Below are 18,733 nucleotides of genomic sequence, written 5' to 3'. Positions count from 1 at the left end.
TGCAGCTTTGATCAAAGGTTAATAATACCCTTGTTATAGGTGTAGGTCATTTATGTACCTTCTGAAGCCTGACAGAAAAACTCCCAGAGATCACATCATCCCGTCCTGCCTTGCTGCAACGTTGTAGTTAAGGGGCTCCTTGCTCTTACTGTTCACCTCCACCATCACAGAAGCAACTGCGGCCGGAGCATGCGACGTACTGCGCATGCTCTGGTCGCAAGTTTCCCGACGTGCTTTGCGCGAAATTACGACGCGCCGACGTGTTGAGAATCGCGACGTGCGTAACGTACTTACGCCAGGAAAACAAATAAAATTCAAAAGCGACACGGGAAAGACGGGCATACTTTAACATGGTGGAGTAATTTTACACCATGTTAATAGCAGCCCTATCTTTGCAATGGGAATCTAAAACTTGCGACGACGTAACAACGGGAAAAACCTTCGTGGATCGCCGTAACTGCTAATTTGCATACCCGACGCTTGTTTACGACGCGAACTCCCCCCATCGGCGGCCGAAGTATTGCATCCTAGGATCCGACGGTGTAATTCAATTACACCTGTCGGATCTTAGGGCTAGCTATGCGTAACTGATTCTATGAATCAGTCGCATAGTTAGAACGGCCCTAAAACAGAGATACGACGGCGTATCAGGAGATACGCCGTCGTATCTCTTTTGTGAATCTGGCCCTAAGAGTCTCTTAGCAAGCCCTAAGCAACAAGGCAGGACAGGATGATTCTATCTCTGGGACTTTTTCAGTCAGGATTCAGGAGGTACATAAATGGCCTACGCCTACACAAGGGCATTATTCAGCATTGGTGAAAGTTGTGTCATTTGGTTTAATCTAAAGGCATACCTGCATGGATAGTTTTTGGGCAAAGGTTAACTATGCCTTTAACCCCTTCAATGCCAGACACTTTCACCCCCTTCCTGCCCAGCCAAATTTTCAGATATCAGTACTGTCACGCTTTGAATGGCATTACTCAGTCATGCAACACTGTACCCAAATGACATTTTCTGAGATAGATAGAGCTTTCTTTTGGTGGTATTTAATCTCAACTGGGTTTTTTATTTTTTGCTACATAGAAAGACTGAAAATGTTGAAAAAAAAATAGTTTTTTCTTAGTTTCTGTTATAAAAATTTTGCAAATACATAACCTTTTTTAATAAATGTAAGTCAAAATGTAATCTGCTTTTAGTAAAAATAACCCAAATCAGAGTTTATTATTTGAGTGAGTGAGAAACTTATATAGCGCAACACATGCGAACTGAATCGCCTCTGGGTGAACGTTATAGGGTTTGTCTGTGTGAACGTTATAGGGTTTGATTTACTAAAGGAAAATAGACTGTGCACTTTGTAAAGGGCAGTTGCCCTCTGCAAGTGCAGTTGCTTCAGTAAATTAGGTAAGGCTTCACTTTACAAAGAATACCTAATCATGTGCAAGGAAAATTAAAAAAGCATTTTTGCTTGCACATGATTGGATGATGGAGCTCTGGAGCAACTGCATTTACAGAGTGCACAGTCTTTTTGCCTTTAGTAAATAAACCCCATAGAGTCTACAAGTTATGGTACATATATATGAAAATGTATCTGATTTCTAAAATGCAGAACAGCATAAATGTCCCTCAAATGACCCCTTTTTGGAAAGTAGACATACCAAGAGATTTAGTAAAAGGCATAGTGAATTGTTTGAAGTTGTAATTTTCTCCCACAATTCTTTGGAAATGAAAACATTTAATAAAAAATTTTTCACAGTTTTTTTGTTTTACATACTGTGACCAGAGCAGTACAGCTTCATTGTATGACTGGTGTGGCGGTGATCAAGGACACTGACTGATGACATTTAAACATTATTTGTTTTTACATTTGTTTCTTTTTTTACTATTTTTTATTTTACATACCTACTTTGGGGAAGTGATCAGAACTTTTTTAACACTATCACTGCATATAACAGTGATTATCACTGTTATAACTAATAATTTTTGAATGGCATCCATTCATTCAAGGTTTACTATTGTGAAAGCTGTGATTGGCCCCAACTATCACATGGAACAGATGCACTGTGATTGGCCCTGTCTGTACAATTTGATCTCTGTGACCAATCACAGAGATGAACACAATAGTACACAATGATTTAATGAATGAATGAAGAAAAACTATTCATTGTGTACAATTGTCATGTGATGGCATGACTGGGAGGATGTCATATGATGTCCACCAAAAAACAGAAAGCTCCCGCTCGGTCATCATTTGTCTAGTGACATTAACACATTTCGAAACACATTTTTACTGCCTAATATGTGATATTAAAAGAAACTTGGACATGGAGGAATCCGGAAATTGCTAGTGAGGACTTAGGCCCAGATTCACAAAGGAGATACGACGGAGGACTTAGGCCCAGATTCTCTCTTCATAGAATCAGTTACGCATAGATAGCCCTAAGATCCGACAGGTGTAATTGTTTTACACGGTCGGATCTTAGGATGCAGTACCGCGGCCGCCGCTGGGGGCAGTTTGCGTCGTAAACCAGCGTCGGGTATGCAAATTAGGAGTTACGGCGATCCACGACGGTTTTTCACGTTCGCTACGTCGCTGCTAGTCTAGTTTCCCGTCGCAAATTTAGTCGTCGTTTTGGGTGCCCTAACTTTACACAGCACACGTATGTGCTGTATAAAGTATGGTCGTCGTTCCCGCGTCAAAATTAAAAAATTCACGTTGTTTGCGTAAGACGTCCGGGAATACGGAAGTACACTACGCACGTCGCCGTTCGAAAAAATGACGTCAGTTTGTGCAAAGCGCGGCGGGAATTTCAGAACGGAGCATGCGCAGTAGGTCCGGCGCGGGAGCGCGCCTAATTTAAATGGCACACGCCCCTTTGAATTACGCGGGCTTACGCCGGAGGCCGCCAGCGTAGGTTTTCATTGCAAGTGCTTTGTGAATCAGGCACTTGCGATGAAAACTTGCGGCGGTGTAACGTATCTACGATACGTTACGCCGCCGCACTTCTACGTGAATCTGGCCCTTATTTTTTAAATACAAGTTGACAGAATGTCTTTGATGTTACTACTTGGATAAGCCGGTAAAACAAGAGAGTCAGAATGAGCTAGGCTACACTCACAGCACTTTAGATACCCTTCTATTGAGTTATTTCTCTCCCTCTCACCTTCCTTCCACTTTTGCTCCTCATTCTCTAAGTTTATATTTATTGCTTTTGTCTCCCTAATGCCTTTTCTCTTTTGATTTACTGTATGTTGCTGCTTTCCAAATGTTCCATAAACTTGTTCCATTTTACCATTCAGTGGATTGATAGTACCCCCTGTTACCATCCGACCACCATTGGATTGGAATTTTGTTGTCTACAGTTCCAGGCCCTAGGATCTTGAGACCATTTGTGATGCACTTGTCTCTCATTTTTGAGCTAGAACCCAGCTGTAATATTCTCATATTATGAAGATCTAACTTCTGTTCCGGGATCACTGCATTATTTTTAGGGCCCTGTGCTTTTTGTCCAATGTTTGCAATCCACCTTGGACAATGTATTGTGTCTTTCTACTGTATGCTTTTTTTTCTAAAAACAAAAAAAAATAGAAAACACAAGCAAACTGAAACGAAAATGTCTTTAAAGCAACATAAAATCCCCCCTTAGGCAGCTGTCCCCAGAACAGGTGTCTCCGTTAAAAGATTTCCATTCTATTTATTTACCACTGGTAACTGTAAAATTGGATTTCTTGTAACTTATTTGCCTGTTGACATTGGTCAAATAGAGAGAGTGGATCTCCGCAGCATAGGCACAGACAGAAATAAAAACTTGACAGACATTTTAACACTCTTGCATTTTGTATAAAATACATAAAAAAGTTTGGCTACTTCTTAACCACTTAGCGACCGCTCAGTTTTACTGCTACATGGTGGCCACTGTGTGCTGGATCAGGTATATATACCTGATCCTGCACTTCCGGGTAGCGGGCGTGAGTGTGCACCGCTGGTGGCTTGCTTCCGTTGTGATTATTCACAGGGGGAGCCGATGTCCGCCGGAATACATATTGACCTAAATTTATGAAGAAATTTGATTTGTTTTAAATTGTTATTGGATATGTTTTATAGCAGAAAGTACACGTTTTTTTTTTTTTTTTTTTTAATTGTCTGCCTTTTTTTGTTTAGGGCGCAAAAAATAAAAACGCAGCAGTGATCAAATACCACCAAAAGAAAGCTCTATTTGGAGGAAAAAAAGGATATACATTTTATTTACAGTGTTGCACAACCACGCAATTGTCAGTTAAAGTAGCACAGTGCCCTATTGCAAAACTATGGCCTTGTCAGGAAAGGGGGGGGGGGGGGCGTGAAAATCTTCCAGAGGTCAAGTGGTTGAATAGCTTTCATCTATTGAAATAAATATGATCATGCCCACTATACAAAACAAGATGTAGCCTCAAACCAAACGCTGCTTACTGTGTTTAGGCCAATATGTCACAATCTCTGCCAACCAACTGTGAACTGGGCAGTCAGCTTAGTAGACACTTTTAGACCAGTTGGTTTATGGGCACTTGGCAGGGGTCAGAACTGTCTGCTAAGCGCCCATAAAATGTGGCACTATAACTGAGGCCTTAAAAAGCAGTTCCAGATAAGTGACATTAACCAATAATTTTGTCAATGCTATCCAAGATACATTGCTAAGCACCAAAGGCATTCTCCTATTTTGATTATATACGAGTTCTGTATAATCTTTTGCAGCCATATTTTAGAGATCTTATTGTGTGTGTGGGGGGGGGGGGGGGGGCCCTTATTTAAATCTCTATTCAAACATCCTCTGGTGTATCACAAATCATCAAACTGAGTGGAGTAGACTGGTGTCCTACAGCTATGCCAAATAAAAAATTAAAACCCCTTGTAGGAGCTTCGGGTCATGTTCTCTCTAGATTTGACTAGAGTATATATATTTAACTAGTCAATCCATCCAAAAGTTTTATTTGCTGACCTAGGAATCCAAGTGCAAATATCTTATCACTAGAGTCCAAGAGAAAAGCTGTATCCTGTAAATGCAAGCTTTAGGTTGAAAACAGAACTACATACAAAAAAATAAATACAAAAGGACAGCCCATTAAAATATAAAATAACAAAACCAACTTTTGTTGCAATATTCAACTTGAATTAAGAGGTTTCAACCACAGTGCTTATTTTTCATCAGATAGATGTTCTCAGTCTGTTGGCCACCAATGCCATCATTCAACCTATTTCCTCTGAGCCCTGGTCTTCCAGGACACCTCCCACCCTGTGACTGGACAGTGAAAGTAGAAGCGGCACAGTAGTGAGTTCATCCCTATCTCTCTCTTTTCTCTCTTCCTATCAGCATGCTTCTTGTCAGCACATAGACTGATAGGTTCCTATCTCTGCTGTACAGAGACTGCAAACCAGGTCAAATTTGGAGAATTATATGGCCTGCATTTAAAATATATATATTTAGTGATGTATTAATGATTATAGAGCTGCACTAATTTGTGTATTTTATATTTGTCTAGAGTTCACATTTAAGGCCTCGTACACACAAGTTTCTCGGCAAAAACCAGCAAGAAACTTGCTGGGAGATATTTTTTTGCCGGTCGTGTGTACATTTTCGTCGAGGAAACTGTCGAGAAACTCGACAAGCCAAAAAGAGAGCAAGTTCTCTATTTCCTTGACGGGAATGGAGAAAATTGGCTTGTCGAGTTCCTCGACAGCCTAACATGGAACTCGACAAGGAAAACGATGTGTTTCGCCCGTCGAGTTTCTCGGTCGTGTGTACGAGGCCGAACTCTAATGCCGCGTACACACGATCGGTTAAACCGATGAGAATGGTCTGATGGACCGTTTTCATCGGTCCAAACCAATCGTGTGTGGGCGCCATCGGTTGTTTAACCATCGGTTAAATTTAACCGATGGATTCCTAACTAATGGGAAAAAAATTATCGTTAGTAGGCACGACCATCGGTTAAAAATCCACGCATGCTCAAAATCAAGTCGACGCATGCTTGGAAGCATTGAACTTCATTTTTTTCAGCACGTCGTTGTGTTTTACGTCACCGCGTTCTGACACGATCGTTTTTTTAACCGATGGTGTGTAGGTGTGACGGACCATCAGTCAGCTTCATCGGTTAACCAATGAAAACGGCCCATCAGTCCATTCTCATCGGATGGACCGATCGTGTGTACGCAGCATAAAACTCCCCTTAGTACTAAAGCTACCTTAACCCCTAAGACATGCTAACAGTGATTGTCAGCAACAAAAGTTTGATATGCCAAGTCATTACCATGTCAGCACCAGTGTGTTTATTCAAAACAACATTTTTCACACATTTTAGTCTGCTTAGTTCATCCCAGGCAATGCACATTGTATTTGACTAGCTAGTTCTTATTTCAAACACTGGGCAAACAAAATTAGGCCTATTTTTTCTTTTGTCCTTAAATTGGTGTTTGCCCTTTTTCTATTTGTTTGCATATGTTTGAATTGACATCTCAGTTAAAGTGTTTTTTAAGCCTAAAATCAAACATTTGTTATATTGCAGCTTACCAGTTCTTATATGTGATGGCTGCATTCATTTTCTTTTTTAGAATTTATTTCCTTTAGTTTCAGCTGTGATCCAGCCAATAAGTCTGTTGTTTTTCAACAGAGCAAGCTCTCCTGCAAATGTATTAGTTGGAGTGTTCAGACAAACTATTTACAGGGCGCTTACAATGATCAGATTTTATTTATTCCTGTAAAACCTTTATCCCAAAAGAAAAAAAACTGTTGTTGTGACTGTTTTAACTGCAGTGTGAGCTAGATTTTGGCTTAAATTTGTTAGTGTATCCAAAACCTGCTAGTACATTTAATTCCCCCCTCCCCTAAACTGACAATGCTGCTGTCCAAAGATGCCCTATGCACCCTTATCTAGAGTGTGGGCACTCTATGCCCTATGCACCTTTATCTAGAGTGTGGGCACTCTATGCCCTATGTACCTTTATCTAGAGTGTGGGCACTCTAAACAGGAGGTGGCCAGACCACTAGGTGAAAACACAGAGAAAAAAGAAAACAGACGCAGTCACCACATCTAATGATTAATAAGCTGCAATATATTACATTTTTGCGTTTGCTTTTAATATCGCTTTAAGCTTTACATCGGATGCTTTAATGATGCATCAATAAAATTACAACTAAAGTAGAAAGCCTTAATTATGGAAGCAGCATGCTGGCATGCTATACAAGTTAATGATAACTGTGGGCATAGGTTTTAAAAATTGCAGTTTGACATTTTGAATTTGATTGGCTGATCTGTGAAAAAACAGACAGTTCATACTTAGAACCTTCTAACAGATAAAGACCTATATTACTACAGAGAGGCATGCTACAATTGTTTTTCCAATGGTGAAATCAGTTGGATAGAAAAAAATATGTGCAAGGTGTCCTCAGCTAACTATCCTTTCTAAAGCCTAAAATCTATCTTCCTATCTCTTGTATTCCAATCTATATCCTAATTAAGCCATTTAAAATATCCATATGACCTCATGCCCCTATCTTTCTCCCTTCCCTACCCCTCCTCTACAGAGGAGGAATCTGAAGCTAATTTAGACATTACCTTTAAAGGATCCACTGTCCAGAATAGCAGCTGTTACATGATGCTAAATTCCTCTGGCTACTTCCCTTACACACGCAAACCATTATAGCTCAGAACAGCGGCTTTACAAGAGAGACTCTTGGTGGGTATATCTGTATGGACACCAGACTCGCTAAAGTAATATTTAGAAACTAAACATTGACGCAGCCTTTTGGTTCCCACAAAAGTACTTTAAATCCAAAACATAAATACACCTCTTTAGGCATTTACCTAACAGCATTGCTTTATAATTAATGCTGTTACAGATATTGGCTCTTTTCCTGTTGCTATTATTGTGAAACTTTGGAAACTATTCCTTGATATATATATATATATCTATTTTGGGAACCCTGTTCTTTTGGTTGTCCTTTTTTTTTTTTCTTTATAACTTTATTCTGTAGAACAAAGCCCAAATTCCTCCAACTCACCCTCCTCCTCAAAATGATATATGTAAACACATGTAACCAAAGATCGCCAGTATATATGCTATGACTTATTGTATGTTTGGTACACTGTTCAGTGAATCCATTGTAATAAATTCTGTTATTTTGAGATGCTGGTGATCTTTGTTCATGGATGATATAGAATTAGAGACATAGACCATGCGCTCCAAGACCATAATGACTGAACATATTAAAGTAAGCATTAACATAACAAAGGAGTTGTCTGTTCACATGTTTTCCTATATGTGAACAAAACATTTTAGGCCAGACTTTTGCAGCAGCCATGGCCCCAGCCTGTTTAGGTCTGGCCAGGTCATTTTATTCCTAGTGATTGGGTGGGGAGGGCAAATGGAGTTTTATTCTATAAAAGTGGATAAAATATGTTGTTGTAGCTCTAACGTTAATCCATCATCCAAATAACAGGCTTCACACCAAAGACATTCAACTCAAGCCAAGGATTGTTGCAATGACAGCACACTCCCAGATAGCAAGGATAACTTGTTACAAATTTGTGGCAGGGTTGAATTGTTAGTCTTGTTAACTTGCTGCACATTTTCACTGGTAAGTTGTACACTTGCAGAGTTCTAGTTGACACTTTTCCAATTTGTAGCAAATTTGCGTGACAAGTCCCTAGCAAGAGCAAAGTTGCAGTGGTGAGTCTACAGCAAGAGCTCTGCAAATCTACAGCATGATAATTCAGCCTGTGGTGGGATGACTTGTGACCAATGTAACTGAACCAGAATTTGCAGCAGACTTGCAGAATGTTTGCAAAGAAAGTTAATCTGGAGTCCACGGATGTAATGTGGACTTGCTGCAATTGTGCATTAAACTTGTAAAACCTGACAAGTCTAGTACTAGCTTAGGAAGTCCTTTTTTAACCCCCTTGGCGGTAAACCCGAGCGTGACTCGGGGTTGGTTTTCAATGATAAGATCGGTATCCCCGAGTCACGCTCGGGGTGGACGTGCAGAGTGTGCAGCGGCGCGGCTTACCTTCTCGCTGGATCCACAGGCAAGTTACTTACCTTGTCCCTGGATCCAGCGATGCCACCCCGCTGTGTGAGCGAGCGGGACCTCCTCACTCGATTCACAGTGTCCCCGCGTGCCGCCGATCTCCGTTCCCTGCGACGTTACGACGCACGGGAGCGGAGATCAGCGCCAAATTAAAAAAAGTAAACAAACACATTACATACAGTATACTGTAATCTTATAGATTACAGTACTGTATGTAAAAAATACACACACCCCTTGTCCCTAGTGGTCTGCCCAGTGCCCTACATGTACTTTTATATAATAAAAAATGTTCTTTCTGCCTAAAAACTGTAGATTGTCCAAAAGTGTCCCTTTATGTCAAAAATGGTTTTAGATCAGCTAGAAAACAGCGATAATAAATTATAATCACTTGCAGAAATGTGCGATAGTGATTTGTGGGGAAATACGTCATAAAAAAATAATAATAATGACAGCGACAATTCTGCAACTGAGCAAATTTCAGTGATTTTGAGCTGATTACATTATTGAATAATTTTTATTGTAATTATATTATTATTTGTTATAATTATTTATAATTATTTATTATATTATAATTTATAATTTTGTTTTAAAAAAAAAAAATCATACCCGGGATGCCTACAAGACTCTTGCTTGGTCAGATTTAAGTGAGTTATTTCTAAAAATTACAGGCCTACAGTATAAAACTCCAAATTTCCTTGCAAAATAATTGTACCGCTTTTGGTACGTAATTCCAGACAGAATCATACCGCCAGGGAGGTTAAACTTGCAGCACAATTGCTTGCTATCTGGGTTGACAATGGCCCCCAGGAATAAGGAGGTTAGCGGCTTAGCACGCTCTAAAAACAGAGAGAGAGAGAAAATTAAAAACCTGTCAGAGCTTATAACTATTCCCTATCCTATCTAAAAGACAAAAAAAATAAAAAATTTAGACTGCAGTAATACTTCATATTAAAACTGCAAGGCATTTTTTTTAAAAAAAAATTGTGGAGAGAATAGAACATTTTATCAGCTTTATATTGATGTCTGTGCCCTATTGAAAAGATTACAATACTGTTTTGGTGATACAGCGTGAAGGAAGGGATTCTCCCCAGTGGGGAGGACACAAACAACAGTTTGGATTTTGCATTAACCAAAAGTTTTCAACTATCATAACCAATGATCAGGCTGTTGTACTAAGTAGACAAAAATGATATGCATTGATTTTTTTGATTGGTTTCTTATCCTAAATACTAGCACAAATAAATGTGTGATTACAAAGAACTGGACTACAATCAACAACATGTTCCCATTTGTTCTAGTACTAATACAAATAAACTGATACAAATAAAACAGCTACTTGGGGAATGGGAGGGGGACAGCTGGTCTTCCTGTGGTTGTAGCCTTTAATTGTAGCATTTTATAACATTTCTGATTTAAAGAGACCGCAATAGCAGAGTCTCCAAGAAAAGGTACACTTGTAAAACAAATGTGTATGTACTGACGCTCACACTGCTGAACACCACTTGACTGCTGAGAAATGGTTTCTCCTGGTGATCTCTCCATCACAACAGGGGACACTGGTGGTGATGTAGAGGTTGGCAGAAGGAACCAGGAGAGCTGCTTTCCAAAGTGTTATCTACATTTCAGGTAAAAATTCTAGAAACCAAAGTGATGACATCATTATGGATGGCCTTTTGAAATATTGTGGCAAAACTATATAAAAAATGTTCATATAGAACATTTATGGCACATTACAAGATTAGTCAGGCATCTTTTACTGTGGTGAAGTTTGTCAGAAGCATATTGCAAAGATCTTCTAGCCTGAGGCCTCGTACACACAACCGAGGAACTCGTCGTCAACGAAACATCGTTTTCCTCGACGAGTTCCTTGTAATGCCCCATACAGACGGTCGTTTTTTGTGATGAAAAAAAAATGACGTTTGAAGTGATGAAAAAAAACGACATTTTTGAAACTTCATTTTCAAAAACGATGGAGCATACACACCATCGTTTTGAAAAATGATGAACAAAGTGACGGCACTCTAAAGGGGAAGTTCTATTCGCCTTGAGGCTGCTTTTAGCTGGTTACTTGTTAGTAAAAGATGATTCGTGCTTTTTTGTCTGTTAAAGCGTGATGAATGTGCTTACTCCATTATGAATGGTAGTTTTACCTCCCGTCTCAAAACTTGCTTCTGGGCATGTGCGGGTTTAAAAACGTCGTTTTGCCCACACACTATCATTTTCATTGACACAAAAAATGACATTTTGAAAAACGACACAAAAAATTCGAGCATGTTCGAATTTTTTTTTGGTCGTTTTTCTGAAGACATAAAACGACATTTTCCCCACACACTATCATTTTAAATGACGTTTTCAAAAACGTCATTTTTTTTCATCACAAAAAACGATCGTCTGTATGGGGCATTAGGCTTGTCGAGAAACTTGACAAGCTTTCTTTGCGTACACACTGTCAAGACCCAATCTCATCGTTCTCAAACGCGGTGACGTACAACATATACGATGGCAGGGGAAGTTCGATTCCACTTTATTCTGAGCATGCGCGGGTTTCTTAGCATACACACGATCTTGTTTCTCGTAAACCAGCCCGACGAGAAACACGACGAGGAAATTGAGACTCCCGACGAGGAAAAAGAGAACTTGTTCTCCTTTTTTCTCGTTGAGTTCCACAACAGTTTTCCCGATGAAAAACATACACACAACCGCTTTCCTCTGCAAAAAAGCTCTGCCACCAAGTTTCTTGATGGATTTTGTCAAGGAAAATGGTCGTGTGTACGAGGCCTTACTGTATAGCAAACTTTGTGAATGATACTTCACATTTATCCTACATGGGAGTGTAGGCCGTACAAAATAACTAAACTTCAAATATATAAATGAATAAAATTTGCAATACATAAAAATAGATTCGATAACCTTTATTGATAAATACATTTTTTTTTTTTTGGTAGTAAAAATGGCAGCGGCACCTTTATTGGTATATAATATAAGCATAAATATTTCATTTATTATTATTTAAATTTTTAATGAATAAAACTTTCAAAACTTTAAATTAACTCTTAAGATCTCGCTCAGTCATAGAACTCCGAGCGAATACCATAAATAATAAATACAAAGTCCCCCCTTGATTCAAGGGTGACAAACCACATAACAGGTGCTGCGACAGGGTGGGGGGGAGGGGGAGTACACCTAGCCGTTTTCAGGTCAACTTGTGATTTGCCTCCGAGTGGTGGGTTTATATATAGCCCCCCGCACGTGTATTGAACTGGAATAAATGTTTTTCTCCCGCTCAGAAACACGTTTTTCCCGCCCAAGACACACATGTCCGTATACTAGGCCTTAAATTGACAGTACTTAAATTTAAATATATACACATTTATTTTATTTATTTTTTGACGGCCACAATCCCATGTTGCAGGCACTAAATTAATGCCCACTTTTCATTGTATCTTTTTTTTCTCCTAGCAATGTCTCATAAATGTGCAGCCACCTTTAGTACCAGGAAAACAGAAAGTTTCATAGTCACTTTTCCATAATTGGCTTTGAAATCATTTGGCAGCATATCATTTTCTGTTGCAGTTTATGAAGTCATAAGAAGGTACATCTGTGACTAGGGAAAGTTTAAAGAGCAACCAGTTCTATAGCGTTTAAGGTAGTGGGGCCTACACTGTGAGGATTCCGTCACAGGACGAACACAAGAAAGGAAAACTTACACTGTGAGTATACAATTTTAATTTCTTTAAATGTTTTCTATCTATCATGTTCTTAGGATGGGGGAGGACAATACATATTTAAGTCTGTGGAGTCAATGCCATTTTAACAAGCTTAGCATTTGATTTTGTAATTTGCTTTGTTAAATGTTAATTGTGCCTAAGTACTACCCTTAGGGCTAGTACCATAGGATCAATGCAGGCAAATGCCCTGAATTTGCAACCTGCGTCTGGGGTGTTATTAACTTAACATTGACACTTACTGCAGATCGCAACTATAGTGCATTTTTAACATGGTAACTGCAGTGCATTTCTAAAAAGGTGCAGGAACCGCACACAGCATGTGGGTTTCCTGCACCGCGTTCTGGTATGAACGGGACCTAAAACTATAACTATAACTTTTATATGTAGTTCCTCGTGAAAGATAGCAGCATACTTCCTGGTATGTGAGTGTGTCTAGGTACTCTGTACCTAGAGCCTCAAAGTTGTATACATGCAGTGCGAATTTAAGACCACTGGCTGGTAATCTCAACAGATTTTACATGGGTACATAGTTGGTAAGGTCAATAAAGACACCAGTACATTCAGTTCAACCTGAGTGTGTGTGTGAGAGAGAGAGAGAGAGAGAGAGAGAGAGAGAGAGAGAGAGAGAGAGACTACTATTCCATATCCCTGTACATTGTACAATTGCAACAGCATCCTAAGGGCCAGTAAAGAGCCCCTTTTACAATTTAAGTCTTAAGCATTCCAAATTCATTGTGTGGCCTCATGTCTTTTTTAGAGACCTAGAGTTAAAGTATTTCCTCCCAATGCTAGAGTCGCAATATAAGGATTTGTATATTGCTTCATATCCCCTCTTAAAGGGGTTGTAAAGGAAAAAAAATGTTTTCATAATAAGCATCCTTTACCTGCAGACATTCCTCTTTTCACTTCCTCATTGTTTGTTTTTGCTCAGAAGTTGCTCTATTTCTTCTCTGTTCTGTTCACTTCCTGCTTGTCTGATTTTACTGACCACCGTGAAGGGAGGCTTTACTGCGGTGGTCAGTAACGTGCTCACCCCCTCCTGGGAACTACATCTGTGTGGCAGGACGCTCTCTACATGTTAGAGACTTCAAGGAGGTGTGAATTACTGGGTGTGCCGCAGTTCATACTGGGAAATGTAGGTCTTACATGAACGAGCGTTGCAGACCAGGAAGTGAATGAGAGAACAGAAACTAGAATGCCGGAGGTGATATAGATGAAGAAATTTAATAGGTATTTACTTGTTTTTTAACAGAATCATTACACTATTCTGTCTGTCTACCTTGCAGACATTAATTTTAGGCAAAAAAATTTTTTCCTTTACAACTCCTTTAAAGTAGTTGTTAAGTCAATTAATGTCAGACACATTATTCTACAGATAAATGATACACTGTACTAAATCAATGGTCATTTTTTTCTAATATACATGACTGTAGAGATATTCCTTTCTAAATTGCAGGTCACGTGACCACTCTAGTTTTCTGAGCGAACCACGGACCTGCTGGTGGGCGTGTCAAAAGAGGGGGGTATGATGTTATTGCAGAAAATGATGTTGCCATGGAGCTTCTGCCTTTCCATAGCAATAAAATGTAGTCAGACCCAACAACATCATCACTTTCCCCAGCCAAGTGCAGTAAGAAGAGGGGAGGAGCGGCTGGAGGAGGCATGATTAGAGAAGGCACGGCTTTCCACAGACAACGAAGGTACAGGCACACTGTGCACAGTGTGCCTGTATTAAAAGCGGTATGACACAAGATGTAAACTGACTGTGCTAACATGGATTGGCAGCCAGGCTAGAGTGGTCAGTTTACTATCAGGAGTAGGTGCCCAAGCAGGATCAACCAGGTATAGCACAACACAGGCAGGGCTGAAAAAAGCAAAATTAAAAATTGTATTACATTGCTTTAATGAGACAGTAGCATCTTTTTTTAGGTTTACAAACACTTTAAGTGTCTTTTGCCCCAGGAAGAATAAGTTTAATGTTTGTAGTTTATCCTCATAGTTGAGGTTCTCCAGCCACTTTTTTGGGTCTGTTGCCCTTCTCTGGACTCTCTCCAGTTCAGGTACATCCTTCCTGAGCACTGCATACACGGACTGCATACCCAACATGTGGCCAAACCAGAGATCTGCAAACTACACTACTGCAAAACAGAGACACAATGCAGAACAAGGCATGATGTGTCTTTAATGGGGGAAGATGCAGGGAGACCAATACTGGGAGTAGTGTTTTACTCTGTGTGCTTTTTGTTGGGCAAGCTTCAAGAGTTCAGTTCCTCTATAAGAGCATTTGTAAAACGTATTTACATGTGTTTTACATGTTCTTGTCTAAAAAAAAAATCTCTACACTGCTTAAATGCATACTACGGGCCAGATCCACATAGGGAGTACGCCGGTGTATCTACTGATACGCCGGCTTACTTTCAAATTACCCGCTTTGAATCCTCAAACCAAGATACGTCGGCTTCTGGGTTCGATCCGACAGGCGTACGGCTTCGTACGCCTTCGGATCGTAGGTACAATACTTTGGCGCCCGCTGGGTGGAGTTTGCGTCGTTTTCCGCGTCGGGTATGCAAATTAGCGATTTACGACGATCCACGAACGTACGCGCGGCCGTCGCATTTTCTAACGTCGTCTGTAGTCGGCTTTTTCCGGCGTATAGTTAAAGCTGGTATTTTGCGGCGTATAGATAGACTTGCCATGTTAAGTATGGCCGTCGTTCCTGCGTCGAAATTTGAATTATTTTTTTGCGTAAGTCGTCCGTGAATAGGGATGGACGTAACTCACGTCTAAGTTAAAAAAAATTACGTCCTAGCGACGTCATTTAGCGCAATGCACAGCGGGAAATTTCGGAGCGACGCATGCGCAGTTCATTCGGTGCGGGGACGCGCTTCATTTAAATGAATCACGACCCCTACCCGCCAATTTCAATTCCAATTTGAATTCCGCCGCCAGAAATACACTACGCTGCCGTAACTTAAGGCGCAAATTCTTTGAGGATTCGAAGATCCGCCAGGTAAGGTACGGCGGCGTAGCGTATCTCTGATACGCTGCGCCCATCTAATTATCTGTGGATCTGGCTCTGTATGTGAGTTTTTTCATACATTTTTATATGCCCCAAAACACACACTGAGATAGTAAAAATTATGCAGGCTGCATTTTTCACAACACTATATATGTGCAGAAATCTAAATGGACTATTGACTTTGACAATTGTATGTTTACTACAGGTTTTCGGTGGTAATAAAGGACATAAAAGCAATGTTGTACCACTACAACAAGTATACTACTAGTCTTCATGTGCTGTTTTCTTGCGGCACTGTTGGCACGTCATTAAATAGGCAAAAGTCACTCTCCCTGAGGTTGCTACTAGATTATATAAGTGCCATATTTACAAGACATAACAACATTAATATTTTTTTTTTTTAATTAGAGAGCCCATAAACTAATCAGTATAGCAAAAGTACACTTTTATAACAACACACAGCTATTAGTTTTTTGGTACATAGGAATTTGCTTGAAAATGCTGGTTGCCTCCCTTTTTCACAGAAACTGGGGGGGGGGTCACAGACCCAGAAGGAGAAAAAGGAATTCTTACATTTCTCAAGCTTTCATTACCTGCATAACTGTTGTGGGTCTATGAATCAAGAGGATGAAGCAGCCAGGCAACTATAATTTTCAGAAGGTATTTTAGCAGTGGAAGCCCCCATATGTGTAGACATGACAGGTGTACTGAAAAGGCTATATATGGCTAACTTGCTGTTCTTCTTATTTTCACGATGATCCACCTTTTTCTACTTTTTATGAACAGTCTTGTTTGACCCCTTTCTGCCTGCTCCGGAGTTCCTTTAGGCAGTTCTGAACCCCCACAGGACAGAAAGGATCAGCGATCATGAGACTACTGTTACAGCAGTCACATGATCTGAAGCCAGGCCCATGGCTACCGATTTTTAGTTTGGACTGTCTTCAACAGCTTATTGTTTGTGCTGGGAGCATGCAGTGAGCACCCTCCCAGCACATAACGTTTGGCCGCCCAATAATGCTAATGTAGAGGGTGTGGGTGTTAAAGCGTACCCTTTTGCCCCTGCACATATGTGGTCATGAAGGGGTTACATAGGAACTGAACTCTGGAAACTCTGCCTAAAAAACAGGCAGGCAGAAAGCAAAGGACTAGCCACCCACCAATAATAATAACCTCATTACTGACTAACTATGCCTTGTTCTGTACCGTGTCTCCATGTGGTGTTGGCCATCTTTATAGTGGCAGGGGTTTGTTTCCTCATGTCAGAACCTCCAGAAAAAAGAACAGTCAGCAGCACAGCGGTGATATCAGAAAATCTCACTTCAAATGCTAGAAGTCAAAGGCAGCAGTGCTCTTAATCTTACAGTGCAGATAAACAGCTATGAGGATGTAGGTATAGGAGTGCCTAGGTACACTCACATACCAGAACATGTACTGCTATTTTTCAGGAGGAACTGCAGACAGAGGTTCCTTTTTTAGGGGCCCCGCTTAGGCACAATTATCATTTTTGAATATCCTATATAGAAAAGAAAATCACCACTTTTTTGGGGTCAGGTCCACTTTAAGTACTATTTTTATTTATACTACACATTAGGGGTTATTTATGGAAGGCAAATCCACTTTGCACTGCAAGTGCACTGAAAGTGCACTTGGAAGTGCAGTTGCTGTAGATCCGAAGGGGACATGCAAGGAGAATAAAAAACAACATTTTAGCTTGCACGTGATTGGATGATTAAATCAGCAGAGCTTCCCCTCATTTCAGATCTACCCCTCAGATCTACAGAGACTGCACTCCCAAGTGCATTTGCAGTGCCCTTGTAGTGCAAAGTGGATTTGCCTTTCGTAAATAACCCCTATGGGCCAGATTCACAAAAGGGATACGACTGTGTATCTGCTGATACGCCGTCGTATCCCTGTTTCTATCTATGCGACTGATTCATAGAATCAGTTCCGCATAGATATCCCTAAGATCCGACAGGTGTAATAGTTTTACACTGTCGGATCTTAGAATGCAGTACCGTGGCCGCCGCTGGGGGGATTTTGCGTCGTAAACCAGGTATGCAAATTAGCAGTTACGGCGATCCACGAAAATTTTTTCCCGTAGTTACGTCGCCGCAAGTGTTAGTTTGCCGTCGCAAAGTTAGGGTACCTTTTACAAAGTGTAAACTTAGTACACCATGTAAAAGTATACCCGTCTTTCCCGCGTCGCTTTCGATTTTTTTTTACATTTTTTATTTTTCCCGGCGCAAGTCTTTTTTACCGTCGGCGCGTCGTAACTTCGCGCAAAGCACGTCGGGAAATTTGCGACGGGAGCATGCGCAGTACGTCCGACGCGGGAGCGCGCCTAATTTAAATGGGACTCACCCCATTTGATTGGGCCCGCCTTGCGCCAGATGTATTTAGGATACACCGGCCTCAAATTTCCAGGTAAGTGCTTTGTGGATCGGGCACTTAGCCAGAAAATTTGCGGCAGTGTAACCTAAATCGGTTACGTTACGCTGCGCCGCCTGGCTGTGAATCTGGCCCTATGTTCTTAATAGAAACAATCTTCTCACAACTACATCCACATCATTCAATTCCCATAATAAAATTGCAGGTTCACACTTCTAAGTACACATTGAATGTTTTCTTGATGCTTATGTAAAATTAGAAATGTCATTTTAGTTTTTACCCCATGTTTTGCAATAATTTACTTTTCTGCAGGTACCTTCAGTCAAAACAAAATGAGTTAATCAGTTCTATTTCTGTAATGTGACAGAAAAAGTAACAGCAGAAAGAGCAATGACAAAAGACAGCAGTCGGCGGCAGTGTTTTCCCAAACCAGTCACAGCTGTTACAACTCAAGTTGCAGAACTGCCACTCTGATGGTGAGGAGCTAATAATAGGCCATGCCAACTGTCTCTCATCATTCAACGTATGCCTTATCTGC

The 18,733-nt window shown here is 40.4% G+C and overlaps 1 protein-coding gene across 1 annotated transcript in view; it reads right to left on the bottom strand.

Annotated features, from left to right (window-relative positions):
• The window catches only part of ACTN3 (actinin alpha 3), a 121,268-nt gene that overhangs the window by 66,392 nt on the left and 36,143 nt on the right, over positions 1-18,733 (bottom strand). The gene's annotated exons all lie outside the window — the stretch shown is intronic.

Source organism: Rana temporaria, chromosome 11, assembly GCF_905171775.1.
Source record: "Rana temporaria chromosome 11, aRanTem1.1, whole genome shotgun sequence".
Taxonomy (NCBI): Eukaryota; Metazoa; Chordata; class Amphibia; order Anura; family Ranidae; genus Rana; species Rana temporaria.
The sequence above is the reverse complement of the archived record's forward strand: the minus strand, read 5'-3'. Positions and strand labels throughout refer to the sequence as shown.